General features: G+C 37.3%; 1 long non-coding RNA gene and 1 pseudogene across 1 annotated transcript in view; one reads left to right on the plus strand and one right to left on the minus strand.

Annotated features, from left to right (window-relative positions):
* Positions 1–13,687, minus strand: part of LOC107518693 — a 60,941-nt gene that overhangs the window by 42,078 nt on the left and 5,176 nt on the right. The window lies entirely within an intron of this gene.
* Positions 10,190–10,308, plus strand: LOC118603473 (annotated as a pseudogene).

Genomic DNA, 13,687 nt, shown 5'->3' on the forward strand with positions numbered 1-13,687 from the left:
AATGTAGATGGTTGAGGACCTAGAGTAAGCCAGCATCCAAACCACGACACACTTGAGAGTGAAAGGGACATCAAGAATGCAGGGACATCTAGGATACAGGTGTAAACCAGGACTAAGATGCCTGGCCACCCTGGCCTTCAGGATCATACCATGGATATTTTTCTCTAATCCAAGGGGAATCATCCAATGTTTTTGAACCCAGCAGTGCTGTAGATCATGGCTGTGAGTTAGAGTGGTCACTTGTGCAGCAGTGCAGGCCACAAACTGGAGAGAAAAATGTAGGAGGTCATTGTCCTAGTTTAGTTGAAAAAATTAGACCCTGCTGGCCAGAAGCAATTCAAGTAGGGATTAGAGGAGGAGAGTTAGAAGAGGTATTGCACAGGGAGGCTTTTACCAACCAGTTGAGATTTCTCACATACATAGTCAAGTACAGACAAGGACCCAAGCAATTTCAGAGTAGGGGCTGAGGGTGGAAAACAAAAACAAAACACTTCCACAGTCTGAACCCTGTAATAATGGAGTCTTAATCCACTCACTGGGGAGTCTATCCTTAGCCACTTGCCTCTAAAACATAGGTCAACAGATCAGATTTAACAACAGAAAATTCTACATTGTATGAATTAGGAATAAGCCAGCAGGAATTCCTCCCTCAAAGTATCTTTTCCTACCTGCCAGTCACTTCTACCTGAAATGTCCCCATTTTATGATGCATTCTTTTGGATCTTAGAGTCTGCTTTTGGCTTTGGCCATTCTCAGCTACAATTCAAATACTATTGAAAGGAAAGATTCCTTAAATTCTTATCAGCCCCACTCAATTATGCCTCTCTTATCAGTACTTCTTTTATCATACTTAGCTTTTTCTTTGCATTATCCATACTGAAGTCTTTACTCTTTGCCCTCCCTTCCTGGTTCCTAATCTCCTCAAGGGCGGAGATCACATCTTATTCATCTCTGGGGTCTTGACAACTAATACTGTGCCTTGTATGATACACAATAGGTGTTCGATGCCAGAGTTTCTACTCAAAGGCTGTGTAATCTTAGACAAAATTATTTAGCCTCCTGAGTTTCCCTATCTCTAATCTACCTGTAAAATGAAAACATTATAATTTACTTCCAAGTTATTGAGATACTTGTATTAGAACATACCTGGTAATCTATAAATGATTGTACACATATAAATCAATATTTGCATGCAACTAGTATAGTTCCTGGCAATTAAGTATGTGCTGATAAATGAAAGAACAAGGGCACAACTCTTCCATAAACAAGGCATGGGAGAAGAGCCTGAAGTTCAGCAGGGGCCCACAGAGGAATCGAAGCCAAGGTGAGAATGATGATGTTGGCATCACAGAGTGATATATATTTGTCTTCCTTTAATGCTGAGGCAAAGAGCAAATTTCATGCTGCTGTGGCTCCAGAGCCTTTCTCAAGCAGGGACACCAGAACTTTGGGGCTGTTAGGCCCCAGCTTCCAGGGTAATCTCTGCTTCCTTGGGCCCCTCATCTGCAACTTTCCCCTGTCAGATTTACTATCCATGTGTCAGCTGTGTGGCCCAATTGCAGTCTGTTATTTTCTTTTGATGGTTTTTAGTTGTTTAACAAGTTTTCTTCATCTGCTTCTCTTTGAATTTGTTATCTAAATATATATCTGCTGAGCGTAAATTATTTTTACTTCTTTCTCTTCAAGCTCCCCAGCCAATTTTGAAAGCTGCCTCTCTAAACAGTCAATTCATAAGTGGGTAATTCGGAACATCTTTAAGCAAAGCTCAGCCTCATTATTTTTATAAACTCTCTCCTTCCTTTCCACAATCCTCCCTAAGAAACATCAACTCCATGAAAATCACGCACTGTGTAAAGGACACTGAGACATAATGAAGCAAATCACAGAAAATGTGGCTGGCAGAACTATTCTCAGGAGCAGATGGCAGTTCTGGAGAAAAGAATGGTGAAACCAGGGATGTCTCTTGAGAGAAGCAGTGTCCACTTCTTCTTCAAAAAAAATGCAGTCAAACAGTGACTTGAGGGCAGCGCCCTTTGTAGAAACATTCGATGTTTGGGGACATGAAGCCATTGAGGACACCGTGTAGTAGAGAAGATGCTTACACTGGGTGTACCATTTACACTGGCTGTACCCTGAGAGGACAGATACCTCTGGTTCTCAGTGCCAGTACCTATCTTTAAGAGTATCTTTAAACTTAGAATAAGCTGCAAAGATGGGCACATTCTAGCTCAAGTTAGCTCTCAGCCCATCTGCTACCATTTATTTGGATCAGTGATACTTAAGAATTTAACAAGTGAAAAAGGAAAACTGTGTAGCTTAATTTGGGATTTTATCTCTTTTCTTATAGAGGATCACCTATAATCTATCTAAATTATGCATGCCCAAATCCTAGATGAGGGTCTCTGGTAATCTATTCAAGTTTAAAAATTAGCTTTCTTAGGGGTATAAATAGTTTTTAAAATCAAATTGTCCCTAAGTCCATAAAAACTTCATTTGCTATTGCACTGGGGAAACCACAGTGAAATATAATATTTTCCAGAAGAAAACATTTGGATCTAAAATAAGGGCCCAGGAAGAACAAACTAGTGAAAGGAAGAGGAAAATCTGTCTCGGAAAGAGCCGCCCACACAGTGAGCAGTGAATAGGCCCTGGATATGGATCTAGGGCTGATAAGCAGCAAGTTATGCATGACTGTATGGGGCACAGGATTCTCTCTACCACAGTAAGATTAATCCAGTCTCTCAACTTGAGTTTGAGTTGGAAGGGGGCTTGCTTAAGTGGGTAAAAAAATTGCCCAACCCATGCACTTGTATTAACCAACAAAAGAAATTCATTTACAGAAGTAAAAGAGTAGAATTTAAAATCCTGAAGTTTTTTTCCTTTTTATAATAATAGGGAAAAGAAAGAAAAGGAGAGAGGGAATGAGGGAGGGAGGAAATGAAAGAAAAAGAAGGCAAAACAGTTTCAGCATTGAATCCCAGATCTATGACGATGAACAGGTTCCTAAACCTCCCTGGACCCTAATGTCTTCATCTTTAAAAAAAGTAAAATAAGAATTTTGCTGCAAAATATTGTGAAGATTAGTGTGAGATATTTGTAAAGCATCTTGCACATAGAATAAGGGCAATGGAGGGATAATGACTGATGACAGCAAATAACATTGATGGAAGGGGAAAGAGAAAGAGAGAAGGTGGAGGGAGAGCAGAAGAAAAATAAGCCAATCAACTCTAACCATTTAGAAAGAGAGGAAGCAGCAATCTCTATGAAAGTAAGCCAAAGTCATCTGAAGAGAAAAAGCAAGATAGAAAGACAAAGTTTAGTATAAAAAAAAAAACAGGGTCTTTTTAAATTCAAATTTCTTCTAGCTAACAGAAAAAGATTTTTAAATGCCCAAACAAGATAGATGAAAGTGTTATACATTGGAAAAATACTGCTTCTAGTTCTTGAGAATGCCCTCAAATGTCGAATTTTTTAAATTTTTTAATTTCAAGTTTGCTCTCTTTCATTGATTGTCAAAACCCTTGGGTTCAATTCAATTCCAAAAGCACTTAGCAAGGTTGTACTAAGTAAGTGCCAGGCATTGTACTAAGCGCTAAGCATCCAAAAGTAAACAGGAAAACAAAGTTTGGGACTTGGAAAGGGAAAAACAAATTGGTAGACCACTGAAAAGAATGCTAAGTGGTGATGTCACAAAATCACCACCAGAAAATACAGTTGGAGCACAGATAATATTCAACAATGTGGTAGATATGGGACTCTTCACTGAAAAACTAACATTTGCATTGGATCTGGAATACTGACTGACTAGGAGTGGACAAAGCAGAGAAGAGAAGGAAACCTACCAGGCAGAGGGAACAGAATGACAACAAAGCGCATGTTGATTAGATCTGTGTTTTAGAAAGATGACATTGGAGTTGGTGTGGAGAATGAACTGAGCTTGGGGTTTCAGAGGGAAGCAGTTAATAGTATCTGTGATATTTTAGATAAGAAACAAAGAGGTCAAACTAAGTTAGTGGTAGAAGATACCAGATAAATCCAAACAAAGAATGGCATGACACTCATAATTATTGGCCATTTAGTCATAAAATTCATGAGCTTAACTGGACACAAAGTTTGCTTTTATAGTTTTCTGTATCTGTGTTAGGGGTCCCCCATCCAACATCCCATTACAGATACCCAGTGCTCATGTGCTATCTCTTGGGTGCTTGGAACATCCATACCTAGGAAACACCCAGACTTTAGACTTCCCTGCTTTCTAATTATTGAAAAACAATTCTTGAAAAATTTGAACAACTTGTGTACCTAAGGTCCTATATGCTTAGTCTTCTATAGAAAATTGGCTGGTTCAAATATCTTATACTGAAATGTTTATAATCATATAATCATAATCATTTAACAGTTATCTTCTGGAAATATAAAAATCTTTGGGCTAAAAGATGGAAATTTTCAGCATGTTGATATGTCAAAGTCAGGACAGGAGAGGAGGAGATGAATAATTTGATCACAGAGGCACATTGGCATCTCAGATAATCACATTTCCCAGGATTTTCTTGGTTCACAGCTATGTGTAAGCAGCTGCTATAAGAAAAAGAAATTCCATCATTGATTCTAAACACAAGAAAAGGAAAAAAAAGGGTAAAGATTTTTTTTTTTGTCTTTTTAAATGTATGTTCACAAGACCCATATGGGAAAAGGAAAATTGGGTGTGCCTGATGTGTTGCATGATTTATAATTGTGTTTTATTTTTGGTCCTGCTGTGATGACTAAGGTGTTACTACAGCCTGCCTAGTTTGGGGTGGGGGTACTTGGTGAAATCACGATTGCAAATGCAGTGTTCATAAAAAGTCTGGCAATTTCATAAGTGAAGAGTCTTTGTGGTGCCAAAGCCAATGCTGCAAAGTGAAATGGTAGAACCAAGAAGCACAGTAAAAGCTCATCTCTTCATTCAGCATTCATGCAAATGTGCACTGAGCCCCTGCAATATACGAGACAAGAGGAGGAACTAAAATGCATAATCCCTAGTTCTTTCCCTTAAAGAATTTCAAACTTATTGATGAGCCAAGGAAAAACAGAAATAAAATTAAAATTCACAAAGGTTGGCATCTCAGTGTAGTGGAAAGAGCACCTAGAGCAGTAATCAGAAAACTGGATTCAAGTCATGACTTTGGTGTAACCTCTTAGACAATTCATTCAGTCTCTTTTCTCAGCTATGAGAGAGTTTAAATATATCAAGGCTGGAAAATAGATTTCAAGTTAGGTGCTGACTCTAATCAATCAACAGGGACTTCCTAGAGCAATGCGATTATATGGATCTAAAAAATACACCTGGATTAAGTGGGAAAACAGCTATTTTCGGTTAACAATAACTACCATGAGTTTGAAAGGGGAGAGTGTTGGAGGGAGGGAACCATATATATGCCATTCCTTTGACTAAATCATCATAAAGATACCTCCCAGCTCTAGCTGGAAGGGATTTGTTTTCAATCTAGTGACACATTTACTGAATAATTTCCTTCAATTTTCTTCAGTCTTAAAAGTAAAAAGATCAAATTTCATAGGGTAAGAAGCCACATGCAGAAAGGAAATTCAAGTAGAACATCCCACAGAAATCAGTGGAACATAAGGAATGAGTTGCTAGGGAGGTGACTGAGATAAAGCACACACAATCAGTGTGGTTGACAACACCTACAGAATGCTATTTCTAGAGAGGTATAGGGGCTGAGGAAAATGATAAGAGGAACAGGAAACCAAGTGTGGGATGAACCAGAAACACTCAAGAGGACTTTTCCTCTTCCTAAAATTGATTTATAGTCTTTCGAAATGGAATTTGCCTCTTCTTATCCTTAGTTATTTCTCAGTATCTATACTAGTTTTCATTAACAGTTTTCCAAATACAAACATCTCTGGGCTGTCCCTCAGAAGGGCCAATTTGGGAGAAGGGCTTGGGACAGTTGCTTTCATATTCAGCATTTTAGCAGTACTGAGAACTGTGTGTTCAAAGCCAAAACCAGTTCACAGAGAGTTTTGAGAGGATTAGGAATAAGCATCCCCTCAGGGGGCCCCTGGCTTGCTGAGGAACAATGCCCTTGTAGAAATTAAAGTAAATTCTTTCTCCAAATAATAAAACCCTATGCAAGAGCACGTGGCTTATGGAAGGAGCACAGAGTTTCAGCTTCCACTCCCCATCACAGCCTTTCTTCCTTGTGCAGGGTACAATCTGAATAATCATAAAAGTAGCTCTGTCTTGCTCCCCCCATGTGCTTTCCATGGTAAATCCTTTGAAAAAGATATCGTCTTCCTCTTTCTTCTAGTTCAGGAGTCCCTAATCAGAATAGTGTCATCTGGAGACTGCAAAGCTGCTACCAAAATGTACTGAACTAAAACATACCACTTCTTTCAGTTCCAGCTTTGCCACTGACTGAGTGAACTGAATTTAGGCAAACTGTTTCACTTCATAGGATTTTGTAGATTGCAAAAAATAAATAAATAAATAAATAACCATAATTCCTTGCAGTGTCTCCCATCCGTCCATGAAATCTATTTCTCCACCTTTTAAATATTTGAAAAAATATGACTTGTTTTGGTCAACAGAATACATTGGAAGCAATGTGATGCCAGTTCTGAATTTAGGGCACAACAGGCTCTGCATGCTTTCACTCAATCTCTTAGAATCCTGCACAGCCAAGTTAACAAGCCCAGGTTTGCTTGCTGGGGGATGAGAGACATTGTGAAGCAGAAGTGAGCTATAGCTGAGTACCTCCTAAACCGGCCAGTCCCCACTGACCTTGCAGCTGACCACAGACTCACAAGTAATCTCAGACCAGTCTACAGAGATAAAAACCTGGGGCTAGCCTAGGTTGCCAACCAGAAGAATCTTTAGCTAAATAAAAGATTATTGTTTTATGCTACTTGGTTTTGAGTGGTTTGCTACATGGCAATAGAAAACTGATACATAGGGCCATAGCTTCCTTATTTGAAAACTGAGGATTAATCCCTAAGATTCTTTATAGTTAGTTGATTCTATGATAACAACAGGTTGTCCAACCCAGCTATAACAGCGCTATTTTCTGGTTTTTGTTGTTGTTGTTTTTGTTGTTATTGAAATTTTCAGGAAGGAAGGAACAAAGTTGGTAGTAGTCCCCTTCCAGTCTCCTCTCAAGAATTTCTTTCTTAATATTCTACTTGTCAAATAAAAAAAAATCTGGACTTAGGTAAAGAGAGACTTTATTTGAAAGGACTATTGCAAGAGAGAGAAAAAGATCTATTATAATAGGGAAACTATTGAAGAGCACCTTTGCAATAGAGAGAATGGGCTGACCATGAGATTTGAAAGTGTTTCAAAAAGCAGAAAGGGGCTTTTATTTTATAAGGAGGAGTGAATAAGGCTAGAATAACTGGATGAGACTAAGTGGATGAAAGGGCAGACTGATGGGACAGTTGATTAGGGAATGTTTTCCCTGTGGTCAGTTAATGCTCAGGACATTAAGAAGGGGCTTCTACGCTGGCTCAGGCTGATGGTGGTACAAGTTCAAAGGTCTAGAGGAAGGAGAGAAGCTTAACTAAAGCTTGGTCAAGTCAGGGTAGCAGGTATTTTGTCCAGGATGGCCAGTGGGTACAAAGAGTTTAGCTAGTCATTTATGAGACAAAAAGAATGGGAATTTGGTGGGTCTGTGTCTGACACGGTCATAGGTAAACAAGAAGGGTATCTTTGAGTCTTACCTAAGTCATGTGAGGAGGAGAAATTCTTTGAAAAAAGGCCATTTCCCTAGACACAAAGGGATATGGCGAATATCTTAACCTTAACTTTTCTAGGGGCATGGTGCTCAGGTAAAAGTAAACATTGCCATATTAGACTCACTCAGGTCTGCTTTTTCAGCCTATTCCTGCGTCTATAATCTCACGAACCCCAGAAAACAAGAACTTCCCCCTCAAAAGTTTGGAGATCCTTTTCTGCATGTGTTCACATGCCAGTTAATGTTTATCCTTCGGTGTTTCCTCCTTTGTGAATTCTCCCTTCTGTGAATCTTTGCTTATGTAAAGCTCTAGATAGTAAACATATATTTAAGCCCTGTGGATGTGGAGATAAAGATAGAAATAGGTAAGATGTATACCACAGAAGCCTCATCACTGTTCAGTACTATCCTCTATAATGTTCACTGGTTCACCAGAATCTTATTCTCAGTTTATCAGCTTTAACTCCCTGATTTTTCATGGGTAAATGGAAACTATGAAACATCTTTTTGTGTTAGGTTGCAGGCAACTAGATATTTCTCAGTCCTAGAATAATAACGAGGACCCTTAGCTGGAAAGCCTGCAAAAATGTTACTGTTGATCATATTTGCTCAGCTCAGCAACTCAGAACAGTTTAAAGAGCAGAAAGGCCTCATTGCCTCTCACCTCCATACCTATCCCTTCTCCAGTCTGGCCTGCACTTGGATGAATGATTGATCTTCTCAAAGCACAGATCCAGTTATGTCACTCCTTTCTTCAAAGACCTTGAACGCTTTCTCTGCACCTATGCAATGATGTCTAAACTCTTTTACATAAGGCCCGAGACCTCTCTAAACTGGTCCCAACCCACCTGTTCATCCTTACTTCTCATTAATGTCTTATACTTTATCCCATTTTTATACAGTATTAAGAAAATAAAATAGAATACTCATATTGCTATATATTATGTGATATCTTTTTAAAAATTAATTTCCAAAAAAAAGTCAATTGCCCTTTTTGTGGATCCACGCTAAAATGTTCAATTTAAAATAGATAGATCATCCCTGACTAAAGTTGTCCAGGGGTGAAACATAATCAAAGGCAGATAAAACTAATACACTATCTATCCTGGTGATCCTTCACCCTGAAACGTAAAATACTAAATCAAATGAACATACCACAAATATTGACCTAGAGCAATGTTTAACTAAACAGATGATGATTTTTAGCATTGCACAGTGTACAAATATAGGTTATGGGCATTTTAGGGGAGAATGGGAGGAAAGGTGACAGAGTTTCATAATCATTATTCAACAAATGTACTTGGGTGTCATTGACTATAAGTAGCGCTAGCAAGCAACCTTTCAAGGAAGTTTAACACGATTTTTTGTAGTAGTTGATCTTTGCTGAGACTTATGCAGAAAAGAATTCTTTGAGTACTTAGGCTTCAGCCTAGACACAAGAGAAATGGTCTACAACAACCACTGAACTTAAGTCCATTGATCAGTGTATGTAAGACGGATGAGAAAATCTCCAACCTGAATACATGCTGTGGATTAATTCTAAACCCTTGGAAAGTCCAATGGAATCAGAGAATGTGGGACTGGAGGAGAGCATGCCTTTATTGGATTAATTTCAGTAAGACTTCCTCCAAACTGCTAATAAAACCACACTCTGGAGTAGATGTTTATATTATATTAATGGTATTATAAGAAGACAGCACTATAGAACTCCAAATATGGATGGATGACTGCTGGTGAATGGGCGTACATGGAAGATGGTCCCACCTTCTAGGGAACACACAGAGCACATGACAGAAATTTGTATTTTGGCGTTCTTTACCACTAGAGAAACTCCCACAACACAATCTAAGTCATAGCTAAGAAATTACAGCATACAAATATATGGGTGCCTGTGATCAATAATTCTTTTCAATTTAGTAGTATGTGTTCTGACTGTTTTCTCTTATTACCTGGAAATAGCTCTCAGCCAAAATGTATGTTTAAAAAGCAAGCACTCTATAATATATAATATCTTTGTGCTATTCTATCATGCTGTATTTGGCTTTTTTTTTAATGCTTAAAAGTTATAATTTTGGTAAGATTGAAGTAATACGCTTACTAAAATTTGGACCTAATTTTTCAGACATTGAACATTTCAACTACGCAATCTATGCCTCAAAGATTATATTTTCATTGGGAATTTTCTCTGAGAAAAAGAAATATATCTTCATAGCAATTTACAAAATTTCCCAGAGCTTAACACAAAGAATCTTAATTTTTTAAACTCTAGTATCTGAACACCTAATAATAAAATCTTTTGATATAAAGGGTCAGTATCAGTTAGAGCCACTCTGAAATGAGTAATTCTTAATTCTAAATGAAGAACTGTACTTACTGACAAGAGCCTTACAGATGCATATAGACATTCAATTCAAGCAAAACATATCTGTATAACTCACCACAAGAATCAGGACTTCATCTACAGCCATGCTACCATGAACAAGCCTGATCCCATCTGATCTTGGAAGCTAAGCAGGGTCAGACCTGATTAGTACTTGGATGGGAGACCACTTAGGAAGACCAGGTGCTATGGGCCTAAAATATAAGGGATTGTCAGCTGATAAGGTCCATGCAATCAGTGAGGTCAACCAAGGGTATCCTCACCTAAAAATTAGAAATAAAATGTTTTAATTTTAAAAAAGTTTTTTTAAAAAAGAATCAGGCCTTCACAGAGCTTCTCCCATGTGAATAGCTTGCATCAATATTGACCTTATGGGGGTCTCAGAGGTCCCTGAGTCCCCAGTGACCTGGATCTCAATGGTAGAAACAGTCATAGCCTGGATCCTCCTGAGAGAAGTTTCCAAAATCCCTTATTGACAAATTTTGAGAATTAACTTATATCCTCATAAGTTCACTAGGAACTAATCAGAACTTTTCAGAGAGGCTTCTAACTAATGCATATCTACCTACTCCCAAAAACTTCCATGGGAAAAGGCAAATGTCAAAGCAAATTAGTCAGCCAGTTAGTATTAAATGCTGACTTTGTGTTCATCTCACAACTAAACATTCTGAGAAGGGGAAAAGAAGAAAGAGATTTAGAAAACAATATTCTCCACGGTCAGTATACATGCATTTTCTTCAGAAAAACAAAAATAATATAGAAGATACAAGACAAACTGAATTAAATACTAAGTGGGATAACATTTGCCAAAAGAACACATGCAATGAGTACATAACTGAAGAAATGGAAGCATAGAGTGTGTTTTTTCTTCCTGTTGAAGGTCATAGTTTAGGTCAAGAACAAAGGATACGGAAATAGTTGTTGTTAATTAAATAGATGGTATCAAAGAACAAGTTTCCAGACTGTGATTTATGATTCCATAATCGAAGGCTACGGGTAGGCAAGGAGCATGTCCCATACAAAACATGAAGAAATAAATTTCTATCATGATCCTGAAGACTTAAGATAAATTGTCTAGAGAGATGAAGACAAGTACCTAGATAATACTATAGATATAGATACTATGGAAAGAAAAATAGTGAAAAGACCTTCTCTCCAAAAATACAAAAAAGGAAATTAAATTAGCAAGAAATAAGTTTAAGAAGAACACTAAATGCAATTAATTTCTTAGGGTTGCTATAACAAATAACCACAAATTGGGTAGCTTTAAAATAATAGGAATGTACTCACAGTTCTGGAGGCTAGAAGTCTGAAGTCATTCATGGTTGGTTCCTACCATAGGCTCTGAGGGAGCATCTGTTCCATGATTCCCTCCTAGATTCTTGTGGTTGAAGACAATTCTTGGCATCCCTTGGCTCATAGACACATAACTCTAACTTCTGGTCCCAACTTCACATGGCCTTCTCCTATGTCCATCCTCACTCAGCATTCTCCCTCTTATCTGTTCATATTTCCCTGTTCTTTTAAGGATACTCATCATATTGGATTTAGGGTCTACTCTAATCTAGTATGATCTCATTTTAACTGATTAATCGATTACATCTGCAAAGACATTGTTTCTAAATAAGTCCACATTACAGGTTCCAGGTAAACGTGAACTTTGTGGGGACACTATTCAACCTAGTACAGAAGGCTAGATTTATCTTATTCACCTCTGAGACCCTAACATCTAACACTAGCATATGGTGGGATACACACACACACACACACACACACACACACACACACAACAAATGAATCGTCCTAATATCACTGCATAGAGTAATAAACCACATATATCAAATATATTTGATATTTTAACATATGACTAAAAATATTATAAGTATTCCCAAAATACGACTGGATGAAACTCATGACTAGAATTCAGTAGGAGAGGGTATATAGTATCTAAAAGAAACATTTTAAAATAGGTTAAAAAGGAAGTTTCTAAATCAAGATGACAATTTAAAGAAAAACAAAAAACAAAATCTAGGACCTGAATATGAAAAGCACATGGTGGAGAGAGAATTTTGAAGACAAGATAAATAACAGAAAAACAGAAATAATATGTTCGTGTCAACATTCCACAAACCACTTGGACAGAGGAAAGAAATGAGTATTTTGCTCCAAAGACACATTCTATCTACTCCACGGGTCTTCTCCAGACTTAACATCATGAGAAAAGAGAAAAATATGTTAATCAGTGGAAATAAAAAGTACCTTAGAATATTATAGCCAAGCTCTCTAAAGAGTTTGCAATAACTGAGAAATGAAACATCAAGTACACTCATATAACCCACACACTTCAGAATGGAAAATTCATCAAAGTGCAGAGAAACACATGGCACATTCTTTTGGCCATCTAGAGGAAGAAAATTATTGAAGACAGAAGAGCAATCATCGCTGACTCCTTTTAACTGAGTACCTGCCATACACCTGACACTTTATATGTTATTCTATATAATCCTTACTATAAGCCTTTAGATTAAAAAAGAGAATATCAGAAACAGATATCAGTCACTCACCATTCCAAACAATTATCAGTCGTTTTGGGCAAGAAGAGTAGTCTCCCTGACATGAAGACGACAAAAAAAAAAAAAAAAAAAAAAAAAAAAAAAAAAAAAAAAACAGGGAAAAAGAGACTAAGAAAAACAATACATAGATAGACAAAGAGAGGTAGAGAGACAGAGATGAAGAGACAAAGAGAGACAAAGAGACAAGAGAGGCAAAGATAACTGAGAGACTCAGAGACAGAAATACAAGGAGACATAGAGTGATACGTTGCTACAAAGGAAGAAGGGAAGAAGGGAACGGGAACCTAATAATTTTGTGTTGGGAAGTTCAGTGCCACATGCAGGGTTGCTTTTTTGTTTTCTGGAACTTCATGAAGAAGTATTGCTAATATGAGTTCTAGAAAAAAAAAGAAACTCCCAACAGAATGGTATGGCTAAAATTAAAAGATATTTAAGAAACATAATTCCCAGGGTAATTATACTTAAGTCCCAAATCATAGTTGATTTCATATAAAGATCTAACAATTTTTATCATAAATCAAAATAAGCACATCAGTTAGAAAGGTTTGACTATAATAGAAACCTCACTCATCTATGCTTTAAGAAATATGAAATTTTATTAATTAATATAACCATAAGTTCAGAAGTAGAGGGAGATGCTTCAGGTGTGTTCCAATACAGCTATCGAACTAGAACATATGTCTAAAAGCAACATTGTTCCTGCATGGCAAGGGGAGAGTGGATTAAAAATTGACTATCAATCCCAGTGCCCTCTACAATAAGCCAACAATGCAATAAGATCATGAAAAGGGTGTGGTGGCTAAGAAACTCTTTTAATTGAGTATGTATGATGTGCAGATACTTTATGTACTTTATTTTATTTAGTATTTATAATAACACCATAAGGTGGGTCTTATTAACATTTTAACAACAAAGATATAAAGATTCAGAGGTTAAATAATTCATGGAAACAGAGTGACAGAACAAGTCCTTTTTCTGCTACCATATAATCTAAGACTCTG

This window comes from Rousettus aegyptiacus, unplaced genomic scaffold, assembly GCF_014176215.1.
Source record: "Rousettus aegyptiacus isolate mRouAeg1 unplaced genomic scaffold, mRouAeg1.p scaffold_m13_p_5, whole genome shotgun sequence".
Taxonomy (NCBI): Eukaryota; Metazoa; Chordata; class Mammalia; order Chiroptera; family Pteropodidae; genus Rousettus; species Rousettus aegyptiacus.